Below are 13,759 nucleotides of genomic sequence, written 5' to 3' on the forward strand. Positions count from 1 at the left end.
ATAAAAATCAGAGAACTATGTTTCTGCCTGGTTTTGAACCAGGGACCTTTCGTCGGCGTGTTAGGGGACGTGATAACCACTACACTACAGAAACCTCTAGATTTCAAATAACACTGAGTAAACCGAAAATTTGTCCGATATTCTTTGCATGTAGTGTATTAGAATTCCCATAATGAGGAATTCATGAAAAGTGGAGTTCTCTGTTACGAATCGGGGACCTTTTGCATTAGAGACATGCTTGATAAGCACTACACTATAGAAACTGCTCATTGAAGCATGTACAATGAATGAACAGAATTTTAAGGATATTCCTTTAATGTATTTGAAATCCCATAATGAGGCAACTATTAAAAATATGGAACTATGTCTCTGCCTGGTTTTGAACCAGGGACCTTTCGCGTGTTAGGCGAAAGTGATAACCACTACACTACAGAAACCTCTGCTATTCAAATAACACTGAGTAAACAGATATTTTGTGATATTCTTTGCATGTACTGTATTAGAATTCCCATAATGAGGTTGCTATGAAATTAAAAGAATGCTGTTTCTGCCTGGTTTTGAATCAGGGACCTTTCGCGAGTTAGGCGAACGTGATAACCACTACACTACAGAAACCTCTGGTTTATGAATAAAGCTGAGTAAACAGATTTTTTTGTGATATTCTTTGCATGTAGTGTATTAGAATTCCCATAATGAGGTTGCTATGAAATTAAAAGAACACTGTCTCTGCCTGGTTTTGAACCAGAGACCTTTCGCGTGTTAGGCGAACGTGATAACCACTACACTACAGAAAACTCTAATTTTCAAATAACACTGAGTAAACAGACATTTTGTGATATTCTTTACATATACTGTATTAGAATTCCCATAATGAGGCAACTATTAAAATAAGAGAACTATGTTTATGCCTGGTTTTGAACCAGGGACCTTTCGATTGTTAGGTTGAACGTAATAACCACTACACTACAGAAACCTCTGTTTTACGAATAACACTGAGTGAACAGATTTTTTGTGATATTCTTTGCATGTAGTGTACTAGAATTCACATAATGAGGCATTCATGAAAAGTGGAGTTCTCTGTTACGAATCGGGACCTTTTGCATTAGAGACATGTTGATAAGCACTACACATAGAAACTGCTCATAGCTGTACAATGAATGAACAGAATTTTAAGGATATTCCTTTAATGTATTTGAAATCCCATAATGAGGCAACTATTAAAAATATGGAACTATGTCTCTGCCTGGTTTTGAACCAGGGACCTTTCGCGTATTAGGCGAAAGTGATAACCACTACACTACAGAAACCTCTGCTCTTCAAATAACACTGAGTAAACAGATATTTTGTGATATTCTTTGCATGTACTGTATTAGAATTCCCATAATGAGGTTGCTATGAAATTAAAAGAATGCTGTTTCTGCCTGGTTTTGAATCAGGGACCTTTCGCGAGTTAGGCGAACGTGATAACCACTACACTACAGAAACCTCTGGTTTATGAATAAAGCTGAGTAAACAGATTTTTTTGTGATATTCTTTGCATGTAGTGTATTAGAATTCCCATAATGAGGCATTCAGTGTGAAAAGTGGGTTCTCTGTTACGAATGGGGACCTTTTGCATTAGAGACATGCTTGATAAGCACTACACTATAGAAACTGCTCATTGAAGCATGAACAATGAATTAACATAATTTTAAGGATATTCCTTTAATGTATTTGAAATCCCATAATGAGGCAACTATTAAAATCAGAGAACTATGTTTCTGCCTGGTTTTAACAAGGGACCTTTGCGTGTTAGCGAACGTGATCACTACACTACAGAAACCTCTGTTTTACAAATACCACTGAGTAAACAGATATTTTGTGATATTCTTTGCATGTACTGTATTAGAATTCCCATAATGAGGTTGCTAAAATAAGAACAACTGTCTCTGCCTGGTTTTGAACCAGAGACCTTTCGCGTGTTAGGCGAACGTGATAACGACTACACTACAGAAAACTCTAATTTTCAAATAACACTGAGTAAACAGATATTTTGTGATATTCTTTGCATATACTGTATTAGAATTCCCATAATGAGGTTGCTATGAAATTAAAAGAATGCTGTTTCTGCCTGGTTTTGAATCAGGGACCTTTCGCGAGTTAGGCGAACGTGATAACCACTACACTACAGAAACCTCTGGTTTATGAATAAAGCTTAGTAAACAGATTTTTTTGTGATATTCTTTGCATGTAGTGTATTAGAATTCCCATAATGAGGCATTCATGAAAAGTGGAGTTCTCTGTTACGAATTGGGGACCTTTTGCATTAGAGACATGCTTGATAAGCACTACACTATAGAAACTGCTCATTGAAGCATGAACAATGAATGAACATAATTTTAAGGATATTCCTTTAATGTATTTGAAATCCCATAATGAGGCAACTATTAAAATCAGAGAACTATGTTTCTGCCTGGTTTTGAACAAGGGACCTTTCGCGTGTTAGGCGAACGTGATAACCACTACACTACAGAAACCTCTGTTTTACAAATACCACTGAGTAAACAGATATTTTGTGATATTCTTTGCGCGTGTACTGTATTAGAATTCCCATAATGAGGTTGCATGAAAATAAGAGAACACTGTCTCTTGCCTGGTTTTGAACCAGAGACCTTCGCGTGTTAGGTGAACGTGATAACTACTACACTACAGAAAACTCTAATTTTCAAATAACACTGAGTAAACAGATATTTTGTGATATTCCTTTACATACTGTATAGAATTCCCCTAATGAGGTTGCTATGAAATTAAAAGAATGCTGTTTCTGCCTGGTTTTGAATCAGGGACCTTTCGGAAAGAAGACGTGGATAACCACTACACTACAGAAACCTCTGGTTTATGAATAAAGCTGAGTAAACAGATTTTTTTGTGATATTCTTTGCATGTAGTGTATTAGAATTCCCATAATGAGGCATTCATGAAAAGTGGAGTTCTCTGTTACGAATTGGGGACCTTTTGCATTAGAGACATGCTTGTAGGCACTACACTATAGAAACTGCTCATTGAAGCATGAACAATGAATGAACATAATTTTAAGGATATTCCTTTAATGTATTTGAAATCCCATAATGAGGCAACTATTAAAATCAGAGAACTATGTTTCTGCCTGGTTTTGAACAAGGGACCTTTCGCGTGTTAGGCGAACGTGATAACCACTACACTACAGAAACCTCTGTTTTACAAATATCACTGAGTAAACAGATATTTTGTGATATTCTTTGCTGTACTGTATTAGAATTCCCATAAGAGGTTGCTATGAAATTCAGAAAACACTGTCTCTGCCTGGTTTTGCACCAGAGACCTTTCGCGTGTTAAGCGAACGTGATAACCACTACACTACAGAAAACTCTAATTTTCAAATAACACTGAGTAAACAGACATTTTGTGATATTCTTGCATATACTGTATTATAATTCCCATAATGAGATATTAAAATAAGAGAACTATGTTTATGCCTGGTTTTGAACCAGGGACCTTTCGATTGTTAGGTTGAACGTAATAACCACTACACTACAGAAACCTCTGTTTTACGAATAACACTGAGTGAACAGATTTTTTGTGATATTCTTTGCATGTAGTGTACTAGAATTCACATAATGAGGCATTCATGAAAAGTGGAGTTCTCTGTTACGAATCGGGGACCTTTTGCATTAGAGACATACTTGATAACCACTACACTACAGAAACCTCTAGATTTCAAATAACACTGAGTAAACCGAAAATTTGTGATATTCTTTGCATGTAGTGTATTAGAATTCCCATAATGAGGAATTCATGAAAAGTGGAGTTCTCTGTTACGAATCGGGGACCTTTTGCATTAGAGACATGCTTGATAAGCACTACACTATAGAAACTGCTCATTGAAGCATGTACAATGAATGAACAGAATTTTAAGGATATTCCTTTAATGTATTTGAAATCCCATAATGAGGCAACTATTAAAAATCACGGAACTATGTTTCTGCCTGGGTTTGAACCAGGGACCTTTCGCATGTTAGGGAAGTGATAACCACTACACTACAGAAACCTCTGTTTTTGAAATACCACTGAGTAAACAGATATTTTGTGATATTCTTTGCATGTATGTATTAGAATTCCCATAATGAGGTTGCTATGAAATTAAAAGAACGCTGTCTCTGCCTGGTTTTGAACCAGGGACCTTCACGTATTAGGTGAACGTGATAACCACTAACTACAGAAACCTCTGTTTACGAATAACTCTCAGTAAACAGATTTTTGTGATATTCTTTGTATGTAGTGTATTAGAATTCCCATAATGAGGCATTCATGAAAAGTGGAGTTCTCTGTTACGAATCGGGGACCTTTTGCATTAGAGACATGCTTGATAAGCACTACACTATAGAAACTGCTCATGAAGCGTGTACAATGAATGAACAGAATTTTAAGGATATTCCTTTAATGTATTTGAAATCCCATAATGAGGCAACTATTAAAACAAGAGAACTATGTTTCTGCCTGGGTTTGAACCAGGGACCTTTCGCATGTTAGGCTAACGTGATAACCACTACACTACAGATACTCTGTTTTTGAAATACCACTGAGTAAACAGATATTTTGTGATATTCTTTGCATGTACTGTAATAGAATTCCATAATGAGGTTGCTATGAAATTAAAGAACGCTGTCTCTGCCTGGTTTTGAACCAGGGACCTTTCGCGTGTTAGGAACGTGATAACCACTACACTACAGAAACCTCTGTTTTACAAATAACACTGAGTAAACAGATTTTTTGTGATATTCTTTGCATGTACTGTATTAGAATTGCCATAATGAGGCAACTATTAAAATCAGAGAACTATGTTTCTGCCTGTTTTTGAACCAGGGACCTTTCATGTTAGGTAGTGATAACCACTACTCTACAGAAACCTCTGTTTTTCAAATAACACTGAGTAAACAGATATTTTGTGATATTCTTTGCATATAATGTATTAGAATTGCCATAATGAGGCAACTATTAAAATCAGAGAACTATGTTTCTGCCTGTTTTTAACCAGGGACCTTTCTGCATGTTAGGCTGAACGTGATAACCGCTACACTACAGAAACCTCTGGCAATTCAAATACCACCGAGTAAACAGATATTTTGTGATATTCTTTGCATGTAATGTATTAGAATTGCCATAATGAGGCAACTATTAAAATCAGAGAACGCTGTCTCTGCCTGGTTTTGAACCAGGGACCTTTCGCGTGTTAATTGTGAACATGAAAATCACTACACTACAGAAACCTTTGTTTTACAAATAACACTGAGTAAACAGATTTTTTGTGATATTCTTTGCATGTGATGTATTACAATTCCCATAATGAGGCAATTCATGAAAAGTGGAGTTCTCTGTTATGAATCGGGGACCTATTGCATTAGAGACATGCTTGATAGGCACTACACTATAGAAACTGCTCATGAAGCATGTACAATGAATGAACAGAATTTTGAGGATATTCCTTTAATGTATTTGAAATCCCATAATGAGGCAACTATTAAAATCTGAGACCTATGTTTCTGCCTGGTTTGAACCAGGGACCTTTCACGTGTTAGGCGAACGTGATAACCACTACACTACAGAAACCTCTGCTATTCAAATACCACTGAGTAAACAGATATTTTGTGATATTCTTTGCATGTAATGTATTATAATTCCCAAAAGGCAACTTTTAAAATCAGAGAACTATGTTTCTGCCTGGTTTTGAACCAGGGACCTTTCGTGTTAGGAGTAACGTGATAACCACTACACTACAGAAACCTCTGTTATTCAAATGCCACTGAGTAAACAGATATTTTGTGATATTCTTTGCATGTACTGTATTGAATTCCCATAATGAGGTTGCTATGAAATTAAAAGAAATGTCCCTGCCTGGTTTTTCAACCAGGGACCTTTCGCGTGTTAGTGCGAACGTGATAACCACTACACTACAGAAACCTCTGTTTTTCAAATACCACTGAGTAAACAGATATTTTGTGATATTCTTTGCATGTACTGTATTAGAATTCCCATAATGAGGTTGCTTTGAAATTAAAAGAACGCTGTCTCTGCCTGGTTTTGAACCAGGGACCTTTCGCGTGTTAGGCGAACATGATAACCACTACACTACAGAAACCTCTGGTTTATGAATAGAGCTGAGTAAACAGATTTTTTGTGATATTCTTTGCATGTACTGTATTAGAATTCCCATAATGAGGCATTCATGAAAAGTGGAGTTCTCTGTTACGAATCGGGAACCTTTTGCATTAGAGACATGCTTGATAAGCACTACACTATAGAAACTGCTCATTGAAGCATGTACAATGAATGAAAATAATTTTAAGGATATTCCTTTAATGTATTTGAAATCCCATAATGAGGCAACTATTAAAATCTGAGACCTATGTTTCTGCCTGGTTTTGAACCAGGGACCTTTCACGTGTTAGGCGAACGTGATAACCACTACACTACAGAAACCTCTGCTATTCAAATACCACTGAGTAAACAGATATTTTGTGATATTCTTTGCATGTAATGTATTATAATTCCCATAAAGGGGCAACTTTTAAAATCAGAGAACTATGTTTCTGCCTGGTTTTGAACCAGGGACCTTTCTCGTGTTAGGCTGACGTGATAACCACTACAATACAGAAACCTCTGTTGTTCAAATACCACTGAGTAAACAGATATTTGTGATATTCTTTTTGCATGTACTGTATTAGAATTCCCATAATGAGGTTGCTATGAAATTAAAGAATGCTGTCCCTGCCTGTTTTTCAACCAGGGACCTTTCGCGTGTTAGGCGAACGTGATAACCACTACACTACAGAAACCTCTGTTTTTCAAATACCACTGAGTAAACAGATATTTTGTGATATTCTTTGCATGTACTGTATTAGAATTCCCATAATGAGGCATTCATGAAAAGTGGAGTTCTCTGTTACGAATCGGGGACCTTTTGCATTAGAGACATGCTTGATAAGCACTACACTATAGAAACTGCTCATTGAAGCATGTACAATGAATGAACAGAATTTTAAGGATATTCCTTTAATGTATTTGAAATCCCATAATGAGGCAACTATTAAAATCAGAGAACTATGTTTCTGCCTGGTTTTGAACCAGGGACCTTTCGCGTGTTAGGCTGAGCGTGATAACCACTACACTACAGAAACCTCTGTTTTTCAAATACCACTGAGTAAACAGATATTTTGTGATATTCTTTGCATGTACTGCATTAGAATTCCCATAATGAGGTTGCTCTGAAATTAAAAGAACGCTGTCTCTGCCTGGTTTTGAACCAAGGACCTTTCGCGTGTTAGGCGAACGTGATAACCACTACACTACAGAAACCTCTGGTTTATGAATAGAGCTGAGTAAACATATTTTTTTGTGATATTCTTTGCATGTACTGTATTAGAATTCCCATAATGAGGCATTCATGAAAAGTGGAGTTCTCTGTTACGAATCGGGGACCTTTTGCATTAGAGACATGCTTGATAAGCACTACACTATAGAAACTGCTCATTGAAGCATGTACAATGAATGAAAATAATTTTAAGGATATTCCTTTAATGTATTTGAAATCCCATAATGAGGCAACTATTAAAATCAGAGACCTATGTTTCTGCCTGGTTTTGAACCAGGGACCTTTCGCATGTTAGGCAACCTGATAACCACTACACTACAGAAACCTCTACTATTCAAATACCACTGAGTAAACAGATATTTTGTGATATTCTTTGCATGTAATGTATTAGAATTGCCATAATGAGGCAACCATTAAAATCAGAGAACTATGTTTCTGCCTGTTTTTGAACCAGGGACCTTTCGCGGGATAGGTGAACGTGATAACCACTAAACTACAGAAACCTCTGTTTTACGAATAACACTCAGTAAACAGATTTTTTGTGATATTCTTTGCATGTAATGTATTAGAATTGCCATAATGAGGCAACTATAAAAATCAGAGAACTATGTTTCTGCCTGTTTTTTAACCAGGGACCTTTCGCGTGTTAGGCGAACGTGATAACCGCTACACTACAGAAACCTCTGCAATTCAAATACCACTGAGTAAACAGGATATTTTGTGATATTCTTTGCATGTAATGTATTAGAATTGCCATAATGAGGCAACCATTAAAATCAGAGAACTATGTTTCTGCCTGTTTTTGAACCAGGGACCTTTCGCGGATAGGTGAACCTGATAACCACTAAACTACAGAAACCTCTGTTTTTCGAATAACACTCAGTAAACAGATTTTTTTGTGATATTCTTTGCATGTAATGTATTAGAATTGCCATAATGAGGCAACTATAAAAATATGGAATTATGTTTCTGCCTGGTTTTGAACCAGGGACCTTTCCGTGTTAGGCAAACGTGATTACCACTACACTACAGAAACTTCTGGCCTTTTGAATAAAGCTGAGTAAACAGATTTTTGTGATATTCTTTGCATGTACTGTATTAGAATTCCCCATTATGAGGAATTCATGAAAAGTGGAGTTCTCTGTTACGAATCGGGGGTCCTTTTTGCATTAGAGACATGCTTGATAAGCACTACACCAGGGTTCTTCAATTCCGGTTCTGGAGGGCCGAAACACCTCTGTTTTTCATCCTCTCCTTCTAATCAGGGGCTAATTCAGACCTGGGAAACCAGGAGAGTGCAATTAACTACCAGGTAGAAATAAAAAACAGAAGTGTTTCGGCCCTCCAGGACCGGAATTGAGAACCCTGCACTACACTATAGAAACTGTTCATTGAAGCATGTACAATGAATGAACAGAATTTTAAGGATATTCCTTTAATGTATTTGAAATCCCATAATGAGGCAACTATTAAAATCAGAGAACTATGTTTCTGCCTGGTTTTGAACAACGGACCTTTCGCGTGTTAGGCAAACGTGATAACCACTACACTACAGAAACCTCTGTTTTACAAATACCACTGAGTAAAAAGATATTTTGTGATATTCTTTGCATTTAATGTATTAGAATTCCCATAATGAGGCAACTATAAAAATCAGAGAACTATGTTTCTGCCTGGTTTTGAACCAGGGACCTTTCGCGTGTTAGGCGAACGTGATAACCACTACACTACAGAAACCTCTAGATTTCAAATAACACTGAGTAAACAGATATTTTGTGATATTCTTTGCATGTACTGTATTAGAATTCCCATAATGAGGTTGCTCTGAAATTAAAAGAACGCTGTCTCTGCCTGGTTTTGAACCAAGGACCTTTCGCGTGTTAGGCGAACGTGATAACCACTACACTACAGAAACCTCTGGTTTATGAATAGAGCTGAGTAAACAGATTTTTTTGTGATATTCTTTGCATGTACTGTATTAGAATTCCCATAATGAGGCATTCATGAAAAGTGGAGTTCTCTGTTACGAATCGGGACCTTTTGCATTAGAGACATGCTTGATAAGCACTACACTATAGAAACTACTCATTGAAGCATGTACAATGAATGAACATAATTTTAAGGATATTCCTTTAATGTATTTGAAATCCCATAATGAGGCAACTATTAAAATCAGAGACCTATGTTTCTGCCTGGTTTTGAACCAGGGACCTTTCGCATGTTAGGCAACCTGATAACCACTACACTACAGAAACCTCTACTATTCAAATACCACTGAGTAAACAGATATTTTGTGATATTCTTTGCATGTAATGTATTAGAATTGCCATAATGAGGCAACTATTAAAATCAGAGAACTATGTTTCTGCCTGTTTTTGAACCAGGGACCTTTCGCGGGATAGGTGAACGTGATAACCACTAAACTACAGAAACCTCTGTTTCTGAATAACACTCAGTAAACAGATTTTTTGTGATATTCTTTGCATGTAATGTATTAGAATTGCCATAATGAGGCAACTATAAAAAATATGGAATTATGTTTCTGCCTGGTTTTGAACCAGGGACCTTTCGCGTGTTAGGCAAACGTGATTACCACTACACTACAGAAACTTCTGGTTTTTGAATAAAGCTGAGTAAACAGATTTTTTGTGATATTCTTTGCATGTACTGTATTAGAATTCCCATAATGAGGAATTCATGAAAAGTGGAGTTCTCTGTTTTCGAATCGGGGTCCTTTTGCATTAGAGACATGCTTGATAAGCGCTATACCAGGGTTCTTCAATTCCGGTCCTGGAGGGCTGAAACACCTCTGTTTTTCATCCTCTCCTTCTAATCAGGGGCTAATTCAGACCTGGGAAACCAGGTGAGTGCAATTAACTACCAGGTAGAAATAAAAAACAGAAGTGTTTCGGCCCTCCAGGACCGGAATTGAAGAACCCTGCACTACACTATAGAAACTGCTCATTGAAGCATGTACAATGAATGAACAGAATTTTAAGGATATTCCTTTAATGTATTTGAAATCCCATAATGAGGCAACTATTAAAATCTGAGACCTATGTTTCTGCCTGGTTTTGAACCAGGGACCTTTCGCGTGTTAGGCGAACATGATAACCACTACACTACAGAAACCTCTGTTATTCAAATACCACTGAGTAAACAGATATTTTGTGATATTCTTTGCATGTGATGTATTTGAATTCCCATAATGAGGCATTCATGAAAAGTGGAGTTCTCTGTTACGAATCGGGGACCTTTTGCATTAGAGACATGCTTGATAAGCACTACACTATAGAAACTGCTCATGAAGCATGTACAACGATTGAACAGAATTTTAAGGATAATCCTTTAATGTATTTGAAATCCCATAATGAGGCAACTATTAAAATCAGAGAACTATGTTTCTGCCTGGTTTTGAACCAGGGACCTTTCGCGTGTTAGGTGAACGTGATAACCACTACACTACAGAAACCTCTGTTTTACGAATAACTCTCAGTAAACAGATTTTTGTGATATTCTTTGCATGTAGTGTATTATAATTCCCATAGTATCAAAAAGTGGAGTTCTCTACAATCAGGGGACCTTTATTAGAGACATGTAGCAGTAAGCACTACACTATAGAAACTGCTCATGAAGCATGTACAATGAAATTAAACAGAATTTAAGGGATATTCCTTTAATGTATTTGAAATCCCATAATGAGGCAACTATTAAAACCAGAGAACTATGTTTCTACTTAAACCAGGGACTTTTTCGCGTGTTAGGGCTAACGTGATAACCACCAACGACAGAAACCTCTATTTTGAAATACCACCTTTGAGTAAACAGATTTTGTGATATCTTTGCAAAGGTACTGTATTAAATTCCCGTAATGATAGGTTCAAAAGAAACAAAGATGTCTCTGCCTAGTTTTGAACCAGGGACCTTTCGCGTAAGTTAGGTGAAATCTTTTATAACCACTACACTACAGAAACCATCTGTTTTACAAATACACTCAGTAAACAGATTTTTTGTGATATTCTTTGCATGTAGTGTATTATAATTCCCATAATGAGGCATTCATGAAAAGTGGAGTTCTCTGTTCACGATCGGGGACCTTTTGCATTAGAGACATGCTTGATAAGCACTACACTATAGAAACTGCTCATGAAGCATGTACAATGAATGAACAGAATTTTAAGGATATTCCTTTAATGTATTTGAAATCCCATAATGAGGCAACTATTAAAACCAGAGAACTATGTTTCTGCCTGGGTTTGAACCAGGGACTTTTCGCGTGTTAGGCGAACGTGATAACCACTAGACTACAGAAACCTCTGTTTTTGAAATACCACTGAGTAAACAGATATTTTGTGATATTCTTTGCATGTACTGTATTAGAATTCCCATAATGAGGTTGCTATGAAATTAAAAGAATGCTGTCTCTGCCTGGTTTTGAACCAGGGACCTTTCGCGTGTTAGGTGAACGTGATAACCACTACACTACAGAAACCTCTGTTTTACGAATAACTCTCAGTAAACAGATTTTTTGTGATATTCTTTGCATGTAGTGTATTATAATTCCCATAATGAGGCATTCATGAAAAGTGGAGTTCTCTGTTACGAATCGGGGACCATTTGCATTAGAGACATGCGTGATAAGCACTACACTATAGAAACTGCTCATGAAGCATGTACAATGAATGAACAGAATTTTAAGGATATTCCTTTAATGTATTTGAAATCCCATAATGAGGCAACTATTAAAACCAGAGAACTATGTTTCTGCCTGGGTTTGAACCAGGGACCTTTCGCGTGTTAGGCGAACGTGATAACCACTACACTACAGATACCTCTGTTTTTGAAATACCACTGAGTAAACATATATTTTGTGATATTCTTTGCATGTACTGTATTAGAATTCCCATAATGAGGTTGCTATGAAATTAAAAGAACGATGTCTCTGCCTGGTTTTGAACCAGGGACCTTTCGCGTGTTAGGCGAACGTGATAACCACTACACTACAGAAACCTCTGTTTTACAAATAACACTGAGTAAACAGATTTTTTGTGATATTCTTTGCATGTAATGTATTAGAATTGCCATAATGAGGCAACTTTTAAAATCAGAGAACTATGTTTCTGCCTGGTTTTGAACCAGGGACCTTTCTCGTGTTAGGCGAACGTGATAACCACTACAATACAGAAACCTCTGTTGTTCAAATACCACTGAGTAAACAGATATTTTGTGATATTCTTTGCATGTACTGTATTAGAATTCCCATAATGAGGTTGCTATGAAATTAAAAGAATGCTGTCCCTGCCTGTTTTTCAACCAGGGACCTTTCGCGTGTTAGGCGAACGTGATAACCACTACACTACAGAAACCTCTGTTTTTCAAATACCACTGAGTAAACAGATATTTTGTGATATTCTTTGCATGTACTGTATTAGAATTCCCATAATGAGGCATTCATGAAAAGTGGAGTTCTCTGTTACGAATCGGGGACCTTTTGCATTAGAGACATGCTTGATAAGCACTACACTATAGAAACTGCTCATTGAAGCATGTACAATGAATGAACAGAATTTTAAGGATATTCCTTTAATGTTTTTGAAATCCCATAATGAGGCAACTATTAAAATCAGAGAACTATGTTTCTGCCTGGTTTTGAACCAGGGACCTTTCGCGTGTTAGTAGACGTGATAACCACTACACTACAGAAACCTCTGTTTTTCAAATACCACTGAGTAAACAGATGTTTTGTGATATTCTTTGCATGTACTGTATTAGAATTCCCATAATGAGGTTGCTCTGGAAATTAAAAGAACGCTGTCTCTGCCTGGTTTTGAACCAAGGACCTTTCGCGTGTTAGGCGAACGTGATAACCACTACACTACAGAAACCTCTGGTTTATGAATAGAGCTGAGTAAACATATGTTTTTGTGATATTCTTTGCATGTAGTGTATTAGAATTCCCATAATGAGGCATTCATGAAAAGTGGAGTTCTCTGTTACGAATCGGGGACCTTTTGCATTAGAGACATGCTTGATAAGCACTACACTATAGAAACTGCTCATTGAAGCATGTACAATGAATGAAAATAATTTTAAGGATATTCCTTTAATGTATTTGAAATCCCATAATGAGGCAACTATTAAAATCAGAGACCTATGTTTCTGCCTGGTTTTGAACCAGGGACCTTTCGCATGTTAGGCAACCTGATAACCACTACACTACAGAAACCTCTACTATTCAAATACCACTGAGTAAACAGATATTTTGTGATATTCTTTGCATGTAATGTATTAGAATTGCCATAATGAGGCAACCATTAAAATCAGAGAACTATGTTTCTGCCTGTTTTTGAACCAGGGACCTTTCGCGGGATA

At 36.7% G+C, this 13,759-nt stretch overlaps 6 non-coding genes across 6 annotated transcripts; all 6 read right to left on the minus strand.

Moving 5' to 3' along the window:
• Positions 1–364: 364 nt before the first annotated feature.
• On the minus strand, positions 365–437 carry trnav-aac. The gene has a single exon. It is a non-coding gene; the product is annotated as a tRNA-Val (tRNA).
• A 5,985-nt stretch (positions 438–6,422) lies between these two features.
• trnav-aac lies at positions 6,423–6,495 on the minus strand. Its single transcript has one exon. It is a non-coding gene; the product is annotated as a tRNA-Val (tRNA).
• Positions 6,496–9,051: 2,556 nt separating this feature from the next.
• On the minus strand, positions 9,052–9,124 carry trnav-aac. Its single transcript has one exon. It is a non-coding gene; the product is annotated as a tRNA-Val (tRNA).
• Positions 9,125–9,924: 800 nt separating this feature from the next.
• On the minus strand, positions 9,925–9,997 carry trnav-aac. Its single transcript has one exon. It is a non-coding gene; the product is annotated as a tRNA-Val (tRNA).
• Positions 9,998–10,446: 449 nt separating this feature from the next.
• Positions 10,447–10,519, minus strand: trnav-aac. Its single transcript has one exon. It is a non-coding gene; the product is annotated as a tRNA-Val (tRNA).
• A 1,805-nt stretch (positions 10,520–12,324) lies between these two features.
• trnav-aac lies at positions 12,325–12,397 on the minus strand. Its single transcript has one exon. It is a non-coding gene; the product is annotated as a tRNA-Val (tRNA).
• Positions 12,398–13,759: the final 1,362 nt, after the last annotated feature.

The sequence above is a fragment of the Coregonus clupeaformis genome, unplaced genomic scaffold (assembly GCF_020615455.1).
Source record: "Coregonus clupeaformis isolate EN_2021a unplaced genomic scaffold, ASM2061545v1 scaf2993, whole genome shotgun sequence".
In the NCBI taxonomy this organism is placed as follows: domain Eukaryota; kingdom Metazoa; phylum Chordata; class Actinopteri; order Salmoniformes; family Salmonidae; genus Coregonus; species Coregonus clupeaformis.